At 43.2% G+C, this 18,705-nt stretch overlaps 1 long non-coding RNA gene across 1 annotated transcript in view; it reads left to right on the top strand.

The window, feature by feature from the left end:
- The first annotated feature begins 1,508 nt into the window (after nucleotides 1-1,508).
- LOC138767891 (uncharacterized) overlaps nucleotides 1,509-18,705 on the top strand; it is a 51,823-nt gene continuing 34,626 nt past the window's right edge. Inside the window, exons 1-3 of the long non-coding RNA XR_011358871.1 lie at nucleotides 1,509-1,575; nucleotides 9,676-9,998; nucleotides 11,134-11,237. This is a non-coding gene — a long non-coding RNA (uncharacterized lncRNA). The remainder of the gene's footprint in view (nucleotides 1,576-9,675; nucleotides 9,999-11,133; nucleotides 11,238-18,705) is intronic.

Genomic DNA, 18,705 nt, shown 5'->3' with positions numbered 1-18,705 from the left:
CGCTGTTTGATTGAAACTAGAAGAAGATTGATTGCAGTAATTCTCCAAAGATGCCGTCATAGCAGATTGGGACGCGACGTGTTCTGCATTCTCAGAGTTAGGAATATGACAGGTCGAGTACACATTATCTAATGTGTCTTTGTATGAGAGACCTTATACTTAAAGGGATTCCTAGTGACTTGTCGTTACTTCAGCTGCAGACAGGGGGAGTCAGAGATCCATCGTGCTTGGCGTTCTCAGTAACTGAACAGGCTGTGGAGGGATTGGGGACTATTCATCCACCATCTCAGTATATGAGCACCACTCAGTGCTGGCAAATATGGGTCATCTAATCAATCTGAGCTCTCAGTTGTTCAGCAGTGATTAATTCCAACATTTTTTATTTGGTCTTACTTAACCGAGCCAGGATTCCCGGCAGCCAAGGCCATTTAATAGAGAAATCACTACAACCTTACTATGACATTGAGGTGTCATTCCTTAAAGGGAACCGAACACTATAAAAATTCTACTTAGGCTATGGGAATCATGTTATAGAGCAGAAGAAGCCGAGTGGATTGATATATAGCTTTATGGGAAGAGATCCAGTATAACTTGTTTTATTGGTTGAACTCTCTGACACCGTCCTCTGAACTCCTTAACACAGAAAGAATAAAAGAATAGAATAGATAGCATTGTCTTGATGACAAGTTCCTTTTAAAGGGGTAGGTAACTTTTTTTTTTTTTTTGTCTTTCAAACCAATTGTTGCCACAAAGTGCCAGAGAAGTGTAATTTACGTCTATTAAAAAAAAAATCTCAATTCTTCCAGTACTTATCAGCTGCTGAAGTGGTGTATTATTTCCAGTCTGACATAGTGCTGCCAACTCTGCCCATGTCAGGAACTGTCCAAAGCAGGAGACATTTTCTATGGGGATTTGCTACTGCTCTGGACAGTCCCTGACATGGGCAGAGGTGGCAGCAACTGGAAAGAATGGACTACTACCTGCAGGACATACAGCAGCTGATAAGTACTGGAAGACTTGAGATTTTTTTAAATTAAAAATACATTTTTAAAATAATTAAAAAAAAATAAATTAATACATTAGTAAATTACAAATTTCTGTCACCAGTTGATTTAACTTTTTTTTTTTTTTTTTTTGTTGAACTACCCCTTTAAATGTTCCAGTCTCCTATTGATTTTAATGGAGTTGAGCACTGGAGCTTTGAAAAATCTCAACTCAAATAATGACCGCGTGTGACGGAAGGATGCGTTAATACCTCTGATTTCGCAAGCAATGGGTTAATTTGTTTGTCTTTTTGAAAAAAAATTAAAAAAATAATGGTCCCTCCAACCTTTTAGTGCTCGCTCAACACTAGTGCTAACCTCTGAATCACCTTGCTTCCTCCTCACCGTACAATGTGACGTCCCTCTACGTACTAATCTGTTTTGTGTCACATAAAGAGAGCCGCCATATCTCTTATACTTTATAGAGAACCAAGATCTGCAGCTGTCGGTAGTAAAAGACGCGTCTAGCGCTTCCCCGGCACTCGCCCACCCAGAACTATTGCTGTGTTACTGGAGGGTGACGGATGGAAAGGTGAGTCTATTTATTACTTTATCCTTGATGTGAATCATAAGCCTACGCTTTTATGCCAAAATTAGCTGTGCCTCTATATACACCAGAAGTCGTCCTCCTGTATATACTAGGAGCTGTAATCCGGAATATTCCTCTCCCCCAGCAGCTCCATATTCTAGCTATGCAGCAGCAGAGTCAGCAGAGAGCTGTGGTGTCTCAGAGCTGATCTCCCGCTGGCTCCCTGCCTACTCCAGCAATGGTCGTATGGAGCCGCGTGATGATGCACTTACTACGTGCCCCATGAATATTCATGCGCCAGCCGCTTGTGTCATCACTATCCATGCCTCGCCACCCTCTGCACAAAGGACATCACGACTTCTGGAGGTTAGAGAGAACCGACCATGGAAGGCAGGGCATAGGGAGATCTATGGACATTTAAAAATATATATAATACATAAAAGCTTACCATTTTGAATACGATCATTGAATTTGCTTGACGCGATCCCGCCGCCGGCCATTTACATTTAACTCTTTCGGTTCTGGGTTCCTAGAAATTAGGAAGAGTATAAAGATAGAAATAAAAAAAAAAAGAATCATTTGGTTTATGATTTGGGAGATTACAGTATGTTCCTGATTTTTTTTTGGTTCTTGTTAATTGATCGTGGTCTGAAAGTGATTAGGTAGAGAGACAGCTATTATAGGGGGAAAAACACTAATAACATCCTCAGGGAGTGCTAAACCTATCAGCCAGCGTACCAGTGCGCCAGTCTTGATAAATGTTCCCCATTGACTTTGAGCAACATTTAGCCATGGCTGCTTCCAGCTGCTTCCTAGTTTTCTCACCCAGTGCTGGCGCTGGCCATGAACACTGTGTAATCGCTAGGTAGAGATTATTTTGGCTATGGCTAGACCTTGACATTAGTTGTAAGTAGAGATGAGCGAGCACTGAAATACCTGAGAACTCAACTTGAGTAACGAGCCCCATTGAAAACAATGGGAGCATGGGGGAGGCAGCTCTTTTACATATACAGTGGTGCCTTGGATTAGGAGCATAATTCGTTCCAGGACTGTGCTTGTAATCCAAATCCACTCTTATACCAAAGCAAAATTTCCCATAAGAAATCCCCTATATACAGACAATTGGTTCCACCCCCCAAAAATAATGATTTTTTATTCTGAATAATATGTAGAACAAAGGAAACAAACAATGAGAAACAGCAGAATATGTGATAATATAAGTTACTGTACAGTATAACAATCAGCATGTGGTGTATAATGTATAGTAACTGCATAACCCTGAAAATACAGCAGCAGTTTGTAGATACAGGATGGAGCTGCAGATCCCCATAATGCAGTAGTGTAGTACAACAGGCTAGAATAGAGAAGCAGGGCTGCTGTCAGAGGTCTGTGTGGTCACATGACAGCAATGGGGAAGGAGGGTGTGTGCAACCTAGACCAATCAGCACTGACAGAGACTTCAGAGTGACAGGGGTTACAGCTATGGAGAGATTACCTCCACAGTCCTGTCCCCTGATGCAAGCCCCAGCCTGAAGTGGTCTTCTATGATTTGGAAGGTGAGGGAGACTTCCTTGGCCAGAGTACAGTGCTGTAGAGCCCGCTATGCAGACCATGCCCCTCCCCCACTCCCCCTCCCACCCAGTACAGGGATCTCTTAAACCAAAGCAATGCTCCTAAACCAAGTCACAATTTTGAAAAACTGTGAGATCTTAAACCAAAACGCTCTTAAACCAAGTTACTCTTAAACCAAGATACCACTGTATTGTGGGAATGTGAACAGCGGGAGGATTTCCTGGAAGGGAGGAGCTGAGATAACAACTAAGGGTCCTATTCCACGGGCTGATGGGGGCCCAATCAATAAGGTAAACGAACGCGATCTGCCTGATAATCATTTAGCGAGGGCTGCAGGGACATCGTTACCGATGTTCTTGCAGCCCTTGTTTAAACATTATACATTACCTAACCATGCTGCAGGTCTCCTGCTCTCCTTTCTCCTCCCGGTCCTGCACGCAGCAGCAGCAGAAGCTTTGGGGCAGCCTGTCTGAGCTGACAGACCGCTCAATCACTTGCCGCGGTGGTCCTGGCCAGTGATTGGCTAAGCGGTCTGTCAGCTCAGACAGGCTGCTCCGAAAGCTGCTGCTGCTGCGTGCAGGACCGGGAGGAAGAAGGAGAGCAGGAGACCTGCAGCATGGTTGGGTAAGGTATGCTGTTTGTGAAATCGTCGGTCGCCCGCCGCGCACTGCTATTTCACGTAGTGATGCACGGTCGGTGCCCGATGATTTTAGGTTTGCACCTAAATAAATGATCAGCCGATGACATGATCATCGGCTGATCGTTGTCTCTATTCCACTGAGCAATAATTGGCCGACCCCTAAGATCTAGTCTGTGGTTCTCCCAATGGAACCTAAGGGCAGGGCCGTATTTACCACTAGGCACCCGTGGTCCGGTGCCTAGGGCAGCACCTTTCAGGGGGGCAGCACCAGGGAGCAGGAGGAAGAAAACAAACTTTCTTTCGTTTTTATTTTTTGAATCTACCACCTCCAGTTCATACTTGCCAGTAAATCTGGTGTCTGTTTGAGGGGGGAGGGGGGTTATGGTGGTATTGGTCAGGTCTGGTATGGCAGTATTACTCAGTCACAGCATGGCGGTATTGGTCAGGTCTGGTATGGCGTAGTTATCCAGTCACAGTATGGCGGTATTGGTCTAGTCTGGTATGGTGGTGTTATCCAGTCACAGTATGGCGGTATTGGTCAGGTCTGGTATGGGGTTGTTATCATGTCACAGTATGGTGGTATTGTTCAGGTATGGTATGGCAGTGTTATCCAGTCACAGTATGGCAGTATTGGTCAGGTCTGGTATGGCGGTGTTATCCAGTCACAGTATGGTGGTATTGGTCAGGTCTGGTATGGCAGTGTTATCCAGTCACAGTATGGCAGTATTGGTCAGGTCTGGTATGGCAGTGTTATCCAGTCACAGTATGGCGGTATTGGTCAGGTCTGGTATAGCGGTGTTATCCAGTCACAGTATGGTGGTATTGGTCAGGTCTGGTATGGTGGTGTTATCCAGTCACATTATGGTGGTATTGGTCAGGTCTGGTATAGCGGTGTTATCCTGTCACAGTATGGCGGTATTGGTCAGGTCTGGTATGGTGGTGTTATCCAGTCACAGTGTGGTGGTATTGGTCAGGTCTGGTATGGCAGTGTTATCCAGTCACAGTATGGTAGTATTGGTCAGGTCTGGTGTGGTGGTGTTATCCAGTCACAGTATGGCGGTATTGGTCAGGTCTGGTGTGGCGGTGTTATCCAGTCACAGTATGGTGGTATTGGTCAGGTCTGGTATGGCAGTGTTATCCAGTCACAGTATGGTGGTATTGGTCAGGTCTGGTATGGCAGTGTTATCCAGTCACAGTATGGCGGTATTGGTCAGGTCTGGTATGGCAGTGTTATCCAGTCACAGTATGGCGGTATTGGTCAGGTCTGGTGTGGCAGTGTTATCCAGTCCCAGTATGGTGGTATTGGTCAGGTCTGGTATGGCAGTGTTATCCAGTCACAGTATGGCGGTATTGGTCAGGTCTGGTGTGGCGGTGTTAAATGTGACGCCTGGAGCTATTACCTACCAATCTACCAATCCTGTGGTGAGAATTCCCTCATACAATATGCAGACGGCTCTAATCATTAATTCAATGTGGAAATTTGTTTATGTTTAAGCCGTTAAAAACCATGAAAAATGCGATTACGAAACCACTCTCCCCCACGGTCCCTAAGATGGGGCGTCTTCAGGTTTAGTGCCTAGGGCAGCAGCAGCTGTTAATACTTCCCTGCCTAAGGGCCCTATTACACGGGATGATTATCGTGCAAAAATTGTTATATCGTTCGTATTTAAACGATGATCGTTCTGTGTAATTGCAGGCAACGATCGAAAAATCGTTCATGTGTTGTTGATCGTGGATTTAGATCTGAACCTAAAATTATCGTTAATCGTTCACTGTAATTCCACATTCGTTCACTAATCGTTCAGTGTAATTGCTCATTGTTCATTGTTTTGCTGGGATCAGATGGAGTAAACGTAACTAACGACCATCGTTCTGTGTATTATGGTGAACGATTTTAGGTTAACAATAAACAATCTTGTTTGCGATCGTTTTACGTTAGTCGTTAACCCCTTAATGACAAAGGGCGTATATTAACGCCCTGTTGTCAGTAAGGGCGTTCAGAACGGGGCCGCGCAGCGACCCCACTCTGATCCTCCGCAGTCCCGGGTGCCGCATGTAGCGGGCACAGTCCGATCGCCTTGCCCGCTAAACAGGTAATCAGATGCAGCTGTCAAAGTTGACAGCTGCATCCGATTACCGTATGCAGCCGCTCCCTGGTGTCTAGTGGCGGAGATCGCTCCCCCGGGACGTTGTCCCGGAGGAGCGATCTCCGTGTGTGGTGCCGGCCGGGTCTCCGCCAAAATGGCGCTGATCCCGGCTCAGCACTCGTTTGTTTTCGGCTGCAGCAGCCGAAAGCAAACGAGTGCCGATCTCATTAATCTTTGCTGTATAACTATGCAGCATAGATCTCAATGAGAGATCAAAGTGTATATACTAGAAGTCCCCCAGGGGGAATAACCATAACCCCAGGGGGGGAATAACCCTAACCCCAGGGGGGAATAACTCTAACCCCAAGGAGGAATAACCCTAACCCCAGGGGGGAATAACCCTAACCCCAGGGGGAATAACCCTAACCCCAGGGGGGGAATAACCCTAACCCCAGGGGGGGAATAACCCTAACCCCAGGGGGAATAACCCTAACCCCAGGGGGAATAACCCTAACCCCAGGGGGGAATAACCCTAACCCCAGGGGGGAATAACCCTAACCCCAGGGGGGAATAACCCTAACCCCAGGGGGGCTTCTAGTATAAGTGTAAAAGTACAAAAAAAGGTGATGTTTTCAATCAAAAGCCCCCTCCCCTAATAAGTCTGAATCACCCCCCTTTTCCCATGTAATAAATAAATGTAAACAAATAAATAAACATGTTTGATATCGCCGCGTGCGTATTCGCCCGAACTATTAATTAATCACATTCCTGATCGCGCACGGTAAACGGCGTAAGCACCAAAAAATCCCAAAGTGCAAAATTGTGCATTTTTGGTCGCATCAAATCCAGAAAAATTGTAATCAAAAGCGATCGAAAAGTCGCATATGCGCAATCAAGGTACCGATAGAAAGTAAACATCATGGCAAAAAATGACACCTCCCACAGCCCCATAGACCAAAAGATAAAAGCGCTATAAGCCTGGGAATGGAGCGATTTTAAGGAACATATATTTGTTAACAATGGTTTGAATTTTACAGGCCATCAGATAAAAGAAAAGTAATACATGTTATATATCGTTGTAATCGTAACGACTTGAGGAATATATATAACAAGTCAGTTTTACCCGAGGAAAAATGGCCTAAAACCAAACACCCCCCAAATAAAAAAAATGCTTTTTTTTTTTTCAATTTCACCATGCGTTTATTTTTTTTCTGGTTTTCCAGTGTAATTCAGCCTGTTATTGTGAATTCCAATTAGTGGCGCAAAAAATAAGGCTCATGTGGGTCTCTAGGTGGAAAAATGCAAGTGCTACGGCCTTTTAAGCACAACGAGGAAAAAACTAAAACGCAAAAATCAAAAATGGCTCCGTCCTTAAGGGGTTAATTGTTAAAAGTTGCTCCGTGTAATAGGACCCTTAGGTGTGGATTTGGGGGTATTGGAATCTCCTAATGCAGAGGAGAATGATGTTGTTGCCATGCAGAGGTTGTTGTACCTAGCCCATAAGGTCATTGCATCCCCCCCCCTAGTGTGCAGGAATTTGTTATTAAAATGAACAACATAGTAAGAATGGAACATGGCGTGTATATCAGGCGGAAATGTGGGCATAAGTTTGAAAAGGAATGGGGTAAATGGGTGGACACCCCAGGTCTTCCTTCTGGAGCGCTTTGGGAGAGATGTAGGAACCCCATTCAGCTTATGCTCAATCAGGTCACTAAGAGGCGAGGAGACGGGATAGTGTCTTGTTGGTTTTACCCATCCCTGGGTAACTATGTGTTATGTAGGTGGGGGAGCGGGGACACAGACTGGATGGTAGCAGGGTGTGAGGCTTAGGATGCTCGAGTTGCTACTAGGCCGGATCATACAACTCTCAGGAATTTTGAGAATGTGAATGATTATAGTTATATAATTCTGACGTTAAGTGAAAGTAGTCAGGGAATCTGCACGTCATCGTTGTTGTATGTACGTCTATTAAGTTCACTATGGACAATGGTACATGAGTAGTGTAATGTGTTCAAAGCTCTACATTGTTCCAAACATATTAGTATGGTCGGATGGCTTTGTTTCTGAAGGTTATAAAAACTTGTTTTGCATCCCACTAAATTTATTTTGGAGCTTCTTTGGAAGTTTTTGTGGTTTCTTTGGCACATTTCCAACCACCTTTCATAGTATTCTTCCCACCGGTTTCCTCTTTCCACCATGTCCAGGAAGATTTTTGACTATCCCATGGGTAGCAAACTTCTTAATAACATTTTAAAATGTAGAAGCTGAGATGCCGAGGCCTTTGGAGATATCCTTCTACCTTCTTCTATAGACTGCTGGTGCTCGGTGATAATGAGATTTCGGGCATGCTCAGTTCTGTTGTCTTCATTCACACGTCACTATATTTTTGTGTGGACGTTAGAGAGGTAATGTCTGTAAGTTTTGCAAAAAAATGAGGATCAGATAGACTTTTAGAAACCAATGGGTTCTAAATTTGTCTACAACTGCGGACAAATTGTGAAAGAGGCCTTAGGGCCCTAGTACACCAACAGTTATCGGCCGTACTTGGCTGATTGCCGGACGTTCCGGATGATAATCATTTGGATCTAGTAGGTCTTGTTAAAAGGCAATGATCAGTGGACATGCATGATGTCGACTGATTGTTGATTTCTATCAAAATGAATGCTATAGCAATGGTCTGCTGCATGTCACTCAGTATAATAGGAGCGTCAGCAAACCGCCGTTATCTTCTATGGGCCACCCCGGTGAAAATTTTTATTTAAGTATTATATTCCCCCAAAAAAGTTTACAAATATACACTTATCACGGGAAATGCACATAAAGTGCTTTTTTTTCCCCTGCACGCACTACTGCATCAAGGCTTCACTTCCTGGATAACATAGTGATGTCACTTCCTGGATAACATGGTGATGTCACTTCCTGGATAACATAGTGATGTCACTTCCTGGATAACATGGTGATGTCACTTCCTGGATAACATGGTGATGTCACTTCCTGGATAAAATGGTGATGTCACTTCCTGTATAACATGGTGATGTCACTTCCTGGATAACATGGTGATGTCACTTCCTTGATAACAAGGTGATGTCACTTCCTGGATAAAAATGGTGATGTCACTTCCTGGATAACATGGTGATGTCACTGCATGGATAAAATGGTGATGTCACTTCCTGGATAACATGGTGATGTCACTGCATGGATAAAATGGTGATGTCATGACCCAACTCCCAAAGCTGTGCGAGCTGTGGATGCTGGAGAGAAGCATTTCTGCAATATACCATCTATTTTTTTTCTATGTTTAATTTAATGTTATACATATGGCCACTAGGTGTCTCCCTTCACTGTGCGTGCACATTCAGTAGCAGAGAATCCTGGGAGTGCTTGCATTGTATGGTCAGCTCTCCTGTCACACGGCACCAGCGAGCAATTACTCAGCCGGGTACAGCTACGAGAGCTGCAGGCTATCACCTGGACTTGGAAGCAGCGCTATAGGGCACAAAGATGCATAAGTTTACTTTGTTTATCATTTTACTGCAACCCGCCATGACCCCACCCTGCCTTCCTGTCATTTTTGGACTTTTTGATTCTTAAAAAAATAATAATAAAATGAGTATACCGCAAAACAGTTTTCCATCACAACCCCCCTGTTGATTTCTTAAAAAAAAAATTATGAATGATGTATATCAAATATTAGTTTTTTTATAGAGCTTTTTCTTGTCTGTAAGAGCAAATATGAGCTGCTGTATCATCTTTATGACATCCATGAAGATAACAAAATAGTAGCCAATAAAAACTCTATTTTAGGACTACAGTTCCTGATGGGGTCATAAAGGAAGACGAGTACATGGCGTATGAGGAATCCGAGAACCCTTCTTCCTGCCACTCATGAATGGCCTGAAAATAATCGATATGAGGAAATACTTTGGTATAATTAAAAACGCCGGACAAAGAATCTGACTGTAATACTAAAGTGCACGAAAACACGCAAAAACTGGGCGATAGTGTTACCTGCTTTACAAACACAATACTCATACTGGATGTGTCTTTGAGAACAAGGGACCCTAAGAGGAGCAGAACAGAGCTCACCATTGTTCCTGTTACGCCAGGATGGATGAAATGTATTCTTGGTAAATCGATTTAATGTCTTTTATTATGTTGTTACAAGAGACACTGAAACAAAATATCAGTATAGAAATGCTTAAAGGGAATCTGTCAGCTGTAATTCACAATCCAAACTGCTGACACTATTCGATAGCTGTTAGGTCAAGGAGACACATGGTGCCTCTCGTTTACCCGTGTGTGCATCTATTGTGTAGAGAAATGCTTTTATTCCTCTGTGCAAAGTGTCAAAGAGGCGTTCCCAAGCTCCTGAAGTGCAGCAGGCTGGAGCTCCTCCTCTCTCCCCCTCAAATATCTGGGATTGATTGACAGCCAGCTGGAAGCTGAGTACCCAGCAGGGATAGGGATGGGAGGGGGAGCAAGGAGGCATTTCTTTAGGGGCTTGGGAAAGTCTCTATGTACAAGAGAATAGAAGGATTTTTCTATGTTTTGGAAGCACAGACAGATACATGAAAGGTACCATGTGCCTCCTTGACCAAGGAGCTACCCATCAGTGTCAGCAGTTTGCAATAGTTAAATGCAGCTGACAGATTCGGCTTATATCTCAGCAGTGTCTGCTCTTGTGGTCGTTCACTTAATTTGTTTTACTTAGTTTTGAGTAATAACAAAATCAACAACATGGTTGGGTATACTAGTATGGCTAAGGCTACACTGTGATTCCCAATCATGTGACCAGGAACTCCTGTGTCTTAGGGCCCTATTCCACGGGACGATAACCGTTCAGATTATCGTTAAATCGTTTGAATCTAAACGATTATCTTTCGTTTGAAAAGCAGTTAACGATTAACGACCGAACGAGAAATCGTTGATCGTTTAATAAGACCTGGACCTATTTTTATTGTTGCAAATCATTCGCATTGAATAGGATGTCATTCGGTCGTTCACAGTAGTGACGAACGCAATAGAGACGACAAGACGACCGCAAGAATGATTATCTTTCTATGTAAATGGGTGAACGATTTCAGGTCTTTCGCAATAGCGGTCGTTTGGATCGTTTATCGTTAACGATTATGCGAGCAATAATCGTCCCGCGGAATAGGGCCCTTACTGCCTTGTCACGTGACTCCATCACTCATTTAAGTGTGAATGCAGGGTCTAGTTACACCTTTTAGATACAGTAAGGTCATGTGCCTGTGTCTGTAGACCGGAAGAAGTGCATTATCGCAAGAAACAACCGTAGTCTACCTGTGAGGACGTGTTTGCCTCCCAGCATCTGTGAAGTGACCCTCAGAAAACACACACTATCGGTGAGTGCCCACTTCTTTTTTCTTGTTGTACTTATATTATAAGTTGTACTTTTTACTGGTACACTTTATTTTACATTATAGTGTAATATAAAGCCAGGACTGACATGGTACATTTATTATATGTGCTTTATATTATATGAGCTTTTTTTTTTTGCACCATGATCTTTAGATTGTACGGTACCATACTTATTAAGAGACTTTTTATCACTTTTTATTGCATTTCTTCTGGGATATTTTTCAACTATTTCAGACTATGGAGTTTTTTGTGTGTGTTTGTGCTGTTGTCTATGTGGGATCAGAGTTGTGTTCATTTGATAGCTTGGACAATTCTGCATGCAGCAAAACCATACATGTTTTTTTTTTTTCAGTAATTTTTTTTCCAACTAAGCCACACTTCCTTTTAGCTAAACCATACCTCATGTTGAGTGAATTCAAAAAACACAGAATAGAACAGAACAGGTGCTATAGAATGGTCAACATGTAAAATCAATAAATATAATGCTGGCATTACCCCTAAAATAAGCCCTAGTGTTATTTTGCAGGCTGTTTGGAGTAGGTCTTAAAGGGGTTGTTCACAAAAAAAAAAAAACAAATCCTTTCAAAGCAACTGGTGGCAGGAAGTGCAAGATATTTGGATTTTACCTCTGTTAAAAAAGATCTCAAGTCTTCCAGTACTTATCAGCTGCTGTATGTCCTACAAGAAGTGGTATTCTTTCCATTCTGAAGAGTAGGAGAGGTTTTCTATGGGGAATGGCTACCGCTCTGGACAGTTCCTGACATGGACAAAGGTGGCAGCAGAGAGCACTGTGTCAGACTGGAGAGAATACACCACTTCCTGTAGGACATACAGCAGCTGATAAGTACTGGAGTAGTCTTCCAGTACTGAAGAAGTACTGAGAGACTAAATTACAAATCTATATAACTCTCGGCCACCCCAGTACTCTACAAAGAAGAAAGGAGTCCAGCATAATGTGTGATTATTGTTCATGGGAAAAAATAACACCAACCCCAAAAATAAACACTTTTTTTTAGAGAAAAGATAATACAAAACCTTATTTTTGGAGAAACGCAGTAGCATCATGCACAAAATTATCACAATACCACAAATGAGGGATGGAAAGTAAGATAAGTACGTAAGTGAGTAAGACCAAACTATGCCCCCCCCCCCCACAACAAAGGTTAAAGTGACACCTTTTTCATACCTTATTTTATATCATACACCATGTTGCTTGTTCCAGTAAAAAGGGATCTTTTATCATCTGCGGATTGTGCTATCTGGGCAGGGCTTCATGGTTGATGCGCCACTTAGCCCCGCCCAAAATGCCTGCGTCGGCCCGCGATAGCACAATCCGCAGATGATAAAAGATCACTTGTTACTGGAGCAAGCACCATGACGTATGATATAAAATAAGGTATGAAAACTGCTAAATTTACCCTTTACATCTAGGAAGAGAAGGCATAATGCAAAAATGGGGGGAAACGGTGTCACTTTAAAGTTAAGTATTAAGGTGACATGTCAGGGGCCAGAGTTGGGTATCAAAGGTATCAAATAAAGTAATACTCACCTGTCCACGCTCCCCAGTGTCCTCTTGGCTCCTCCCCACTCACCACAGCCACCCTTAAAACTTCTGAGGCCGTTTATGAGTTTATGAAGCGACAGACTGCTTAGCCAATCACTGACCACAGCGCTGTCCCATCACAGCCAGCAATTGGCGGAAAGACCTCTGCAAAAACGTTTTTAGTAGCCTTTGCGGTGACCGGGGAGAAGCAAGGAGGACACTGGGGAGCGTGGACAGGTAAGTATTATTTCAAGTATTACTTGCTGCATGATCGTTGAGCTGTGTTATAGGCTTGGTTAAACAAGCGCTGATCTAGCAGATCAGCTAATGTCGGCCTATGTAATAAGACTGGGTTTGCACACGTTTTTTCTATAAGTTTAACTGATCCATTTTTAAATAGTCTTTTGTGTATGCTAAAAAAAGGATCCATTTTGATCAATTTTTATTTATAACAGTCAATTGAAAAACAGATCCAAATGGATGCACGCAATTACATACGTTTTTGCATCTGTGCCCCCCCCCCCACACAATTTAGCTGATACATTAAACAGACCTTAAAAATTGCAATGTGAACCCAGACCTAGGAGGATGTCCTATTATGCACACTATGCTAAAGATCCTTCTCCGAGTTTAAGCCACAACACTGTGAGTTATCTGCAGCTCCATGAGACATCAGAAGTGTCAGCCTTTCTGCAGACCATCCACCCTGAACACACGGACACAGACGTAGAAGCAGAACATTAGAACATTATGACTGGAATTTTAAACTGGAAAAAACAAACAGCTGGCGAGCTCTGATGCAGGATAATATCATATTTACTAGAAGATGATCTAGCAAGCAAATTAGCTCTCCTTAAAGAGACTCTGTCAGTAGGTTTCTGCCGTCCTATCTCAGTGTGGCATAAACTAGTGACAGAGAAGCTGAACAGAATGATGTATCACTTACATTGTTCTGTGCAGCTGTTCCGGAGATCTCATCCTTAATAACATGGACAATAAGTAGTCCTCTCCATTATGTGCATGAGCTCAGTAGTCCTGGATATTCATGAGAAACAGGAAACTCCGCCCACCATCCGCTGATTGGCAGTTATCTATCCATGCTGTGTATAGTCAGCAACTGTAAATCAGCAGCTGGAGGAAGGGGGGAGGGATGTACCAACTTTTTTGATTTTTAAATGTGCTGTGAGAAGGCAGTGTGAACGAGCACCGATCTTACTGGTGTCCTTGCATGACCCCAGGTTGGAACATGTAAAACGATCCTTTGTGTTAGCCCATAAAACAGTTTTCCCTAACCCCCTAATTATTACTGCGGTACCCACCCCCACCAGGAGTACCGGGAAGAGACAGGCATTGTCAGGCCTGCGGCAGCAGCAAGCTGGTGTTATTAGGCCGGGAAGGACTAAAAAACAATGGCCTTTCCCACCCTGGTAATATTCTTATCAACAACACATAGTGAGAAACAAGATACTGACTGATCTCATGTCAGGAGGTGACACGTGATAAAAGTCATATTTTAGTTAGATTTACTAATACTCTATTATTTCAAATGGAGGAATTCTACAAACCAAATCCAGCTATTACTTGGAATAAGCTTTACTCTCTTCTATACAACAAAATTCCTTTCCTCACCTGAAACTATGCTGAGATCTCCAAACATAAGGAAGACTGAACTTGTACCAAAAAAGTGCACTTTAAGTGGAACTCCAGCTAGTAAATATTTCTTTCAAATCAACTGGTGTCAGAAAGTCCTATAGGTTTGTAATTTACCTCTATTTAAAAATCTCAAGTTATCCACTACTTATCAGATGCTGTATGTCCTGTAGAAAGTGGTGTATTTCTTCCAGTCTGACACAGTGCTCTCTGCTGCCACCTCTGTGCATGTCAGGGACTGTCCAGAACAGAAGCAAATCCCCACAACCTCTCCTGCTCTAGACAGTTCCCGACATGGACAGTGGTGGCTACATAGAGCACTGTGTCAGACTGGTAAGAATACAGCAGGACATACAGCAGCTGATAAGTACTGGAAGACTGGAGATTTTTAAATAGAAGTAAAATTACAAATCTATACAATTTTCTGAACCAGTTGATTTGAAAGAAATATTTGTGGCTGGAGTGCCCCTTTAACCCTTTGAGGACCAGGCCCAAAATGACCCAGTGGACCGCGCAAATTTTGATCTTGGTGTTTTCGTTTTTCCCTCCTCCCCTTCTGAGCCATGTAAGTGCTTGTTTTTTACAGGAGTAGTTGTACTGTGTAATGGCGTCTTTCATTCTACCATAACATGTATGATGGAACCCCAAATATATTATTTATGAAGATATAAATTGGTGAAATCATAAAAAAGAAAACAATATGGTAACGTTTGGGGGGTTCCTGTGTCTACGTAATGCACTATATGGTAACAGCGACATGATACTATTACTCTATAGGTCAGTCCGAACACAACCATATGCAGGTTACACAGATTCTGTAATGTTATATATGTATTTTTTAAATGAAATCCTTTTTTTTGGCAATTAATTATAAATAAAATGGGCCTATTGTGACGCTTATAACGGTTTTATTTTTTCACCTACGGGGCTGTATGGGGTGTCATTTTTTCCGCCATGATCTCTAGTTTTTATTAATACCATATTTGTGAAGATCGGACGTTTTGATCACTTTTTATAAAAAATATATATAATATATATATATAATGTAACATAAAATCGGTAATCCGCGCACTTTTTTCCCTCTTTTCGTGTACGCCGTTCGCCATTCACAATGACGCTTGTTATATTTTAATAGATTGACAGTTACGCACGCTACGGTATATTGTATGTTTATTTGTTTATTTATTTTTATATGTTTTATTTATATAATGGGAAAGGGGGGGTGATTTAGACTTTTATTGGGGGAGGGGTTTTGGGGTAGTGTTTTTTTTTTTTTTACACATTTGAAGTCCCTTTGGGGGACTTGTACATACACTACTTTGATTTATACACTGATCATTGCTTTGCCATAGGCATAGCATTGATCAGTGTTATCGGCGATCTGCTCATTGAGCCTGTCTGTGCAGGCTCAGTGACCAGAGCGCCGATCGGACCGCACGGAGGCAGGTGAGAGACCTCCGGCACTCCGTTTTAACGATCGGGACCCCCGCAGTCACACTGTGGGGGTCCTGATCGGTAAGTGACAGGGGACTCCCCCTGTCACTTACACTTAAACGCTGCGGTCGCCGCGGCGTTTAAGGAGTTAATGATGCGCGGCAGCGCGATCGCTGCAGCATGTCATTACCGGTGAGGTCCCGGCTGTAAAATCAACCCCCACCTGCTATGAAGCGCTCTCCGCTCCGGAGCACGCTTCATAGCCGGAGAAACACCCAGGACGTATAGTTACGCCCCAGGTCGTCTGGGGACAGACTTCCATGGCGTAACTATACGCCCTGGGTCGTCTAAGGGTTAATTAGATACCATTAATGCTCACCAGATAGTTTGGGATGTTGTCTATAAAAAAAGTAAGACAAAACGTGCCTGAATCATTGATTTTGCCGCCTGTTTGCATGTGAGTTAAGGAATAATCAATTGTTGTGATAAACAAGCTCGCAATGCCGCCAGGAGTTCCAGGAATCAATGGATTGACCAAGAATACAACGTCTCAGCTTGTAGTTGCTGCTCTTAGTATAGTATACTGTACAGCTAATCTATGGGTCACTCATAACTATGGACCATATGGTACATACACAGGAAGAGGATATACCGTATCCCATGGGCATGTTCCATAAGGATTAGTTTTAAATATAGTTATCTTGTCATTCTATGTATTTGAATTGGTTGCAGTATCTCTCCGACTCCCTATGACTTTTACGGAAGATCATGTTACTTGACTCATATCCTAAAATAGATGGAACAAAGCAAGTCCCAAGGAAACTCAAAGAGTTGTTTTTGTCATCCAAGTGCATTCTCAACACTTCTCAACTCGGCCAATGTCGGTGAGATAAGATAAGGAGAGGGCGTCCATGCTAGAAGGGAAGTACTTGGTTTTATTATGGGCTTTGTATGGGCAGCTTCTGAGATCACAATGGAAAACATTAAGCTAACTCCTTCTGTGCAACTGGGAAAACTATATACTACATACCCAAATTCTGCAACGGAATATCCTAGAGCGGTTTTCTCACGATAGACTGATAAGAAATCGATTCGTTATGGTGGGACTTCCAACCGATCCCTAGGATGTGGGAGCCTTATCTTCAATCACAGTAACTCTCATTGTGTATGAGAATACAGAAACGTTGTGTTTAGGATTTTATTCATGAGAGTATTGAGTATGTTTTACATTTTCTTAATCTAAAAACACGTCCCTATGTTGAATAGAACGCTTACGATTAGAGATGAGCGAACCTGGAGCATGCTCGAGTCGATCTGAACCCAAACTTTTCGGCATTTGATTAGCGGTGGCTGCTGAAGTTGGATAAAGCCCTAAGGCTATGTGGAAATCATGGATATAGTCATTGGCTGTATTCATGTTTTCCAGACAACCTTAGAGCTTTATCCAAGTTCAGCAGCCCCAGCTAATCAAATGCCGAACGTTCGGGGTCGGATGGACTCAAACCCGAACCCAGTTCGCTCATCTCTACTTACGATGGATACCCGTGTTGAATTATGACCGAGAAGAAAACAAGGGTGATGTCATCAAGTAGCACCTTTCATGAGAGCATCAAAGACATGAGCCCTCCACTTGGAAACCTCGATCTCTGGTGGTCCCGGCTCATTCATGAATCCTAGGCATGACCATTTTTAATTTTCATTTGAAAGTTTTAATGGTATGAACATGGATTCTGGAGCAAAAGAGAAAGATAAAGTAAAAAAGTGGATGGAGGAAGGGAGAGATATAGGGAGGACAAGCATCCTTAAAGCGACTCCGTACCAACAATCTGACCCCCCCAAACCGCTTGTACCTTTGAATAGCTGCTTTTAATCCAAGATCTGTCCTGGGGTCCGTTCTGCAGGTGATGCAGTTATTGTCATAAAAACAACTTTTAATCCTGCAGCGCTGTGTCTAACGGCCAGGGCTTACATTTGTATATGAATTAGGCTGGCACCACCTCTCTGTCCTTCCTCCCCACCCTCCTCATCATTAGGAATACTCCAGGCAGATTGCTTCTTATTCCCCACTTGTGGCAGCCCGGCACATGGGCTGGATCGTTAATACACCTGTGTAAAGCTCAAACAGCAGTAAATGTTCCTGGAGCATTCCTAATAATGAGGAGGGTGGGGAGGAAGGACGGAGAGGTGGTGCCAGCCTAATGCATATACAAATGTAAGCCCCGGCTGTAGGATTAAAAGTTGTTTTTATGACAATACCTGCATTCCCTGCCGAACGGATCCCAGGACAGATCTTGGATTAAAAGCAGCTATCCGAAGGTACAAGTGGTTTGGGGGGGTCAGATTGTGGGTACGGAGTCGCTTTAAGGCCCTGGGGTACCTTGGGCCCACCAGGGAATTTAATACTAGGGGCCCACCCTATATATACCAGATATAACCAGCGCCAAACCTTTCACATTGCTATAGTGACTTTGCACAGAGCTGTGTATGTGACTAGTGATGCTGTCTCACTGCTAGTAACTTGTTAGTCACTCTATGCAAACAGCATTACGTGCCCCTTAAGTTTCTTGAAAGGAGAAGTCCCATGAAACTAACAAATCTCTGGTAGGCTGGGGGGGGGTGCAGGAACATAATAAAGAAAATATACTTAGCCATCCATGTGCCCCTGAAGCTCTTCCTCAATGATATCCAGTAGTCACCGGCCTCCTCCAGCTCCTCCAGCTGCAACATCACATACTTGGCTGATGGATTGCCCGCTCAGCCAATCACTGACTGAGGATGGACACTGCTGCAGTCATTGACTGGTTGAGCAGGCAATCCATCAGCCG

This window comes from Dendropsophus ebraccatus, chromosome 11 (assembly GCF_027789765.1).
Source record: "Dendropsophus ebraccatus isolate aDenEbr1 chromosome 11, aDenEbr1.pat, whole genome shotgun sequence".
Classification (NCBI taxonomy): domain Eukaryota; kingdom Metazoa; phylum Chordata; class Amphibia; order Anura; family Hylidae; genus Dendropsophus; species Dendropsophus ebraccatus.
Note: the sequence above shows the minus strand (reverse complement) of the source record. Positions and strands in the feature narration are given on the sequence as shown.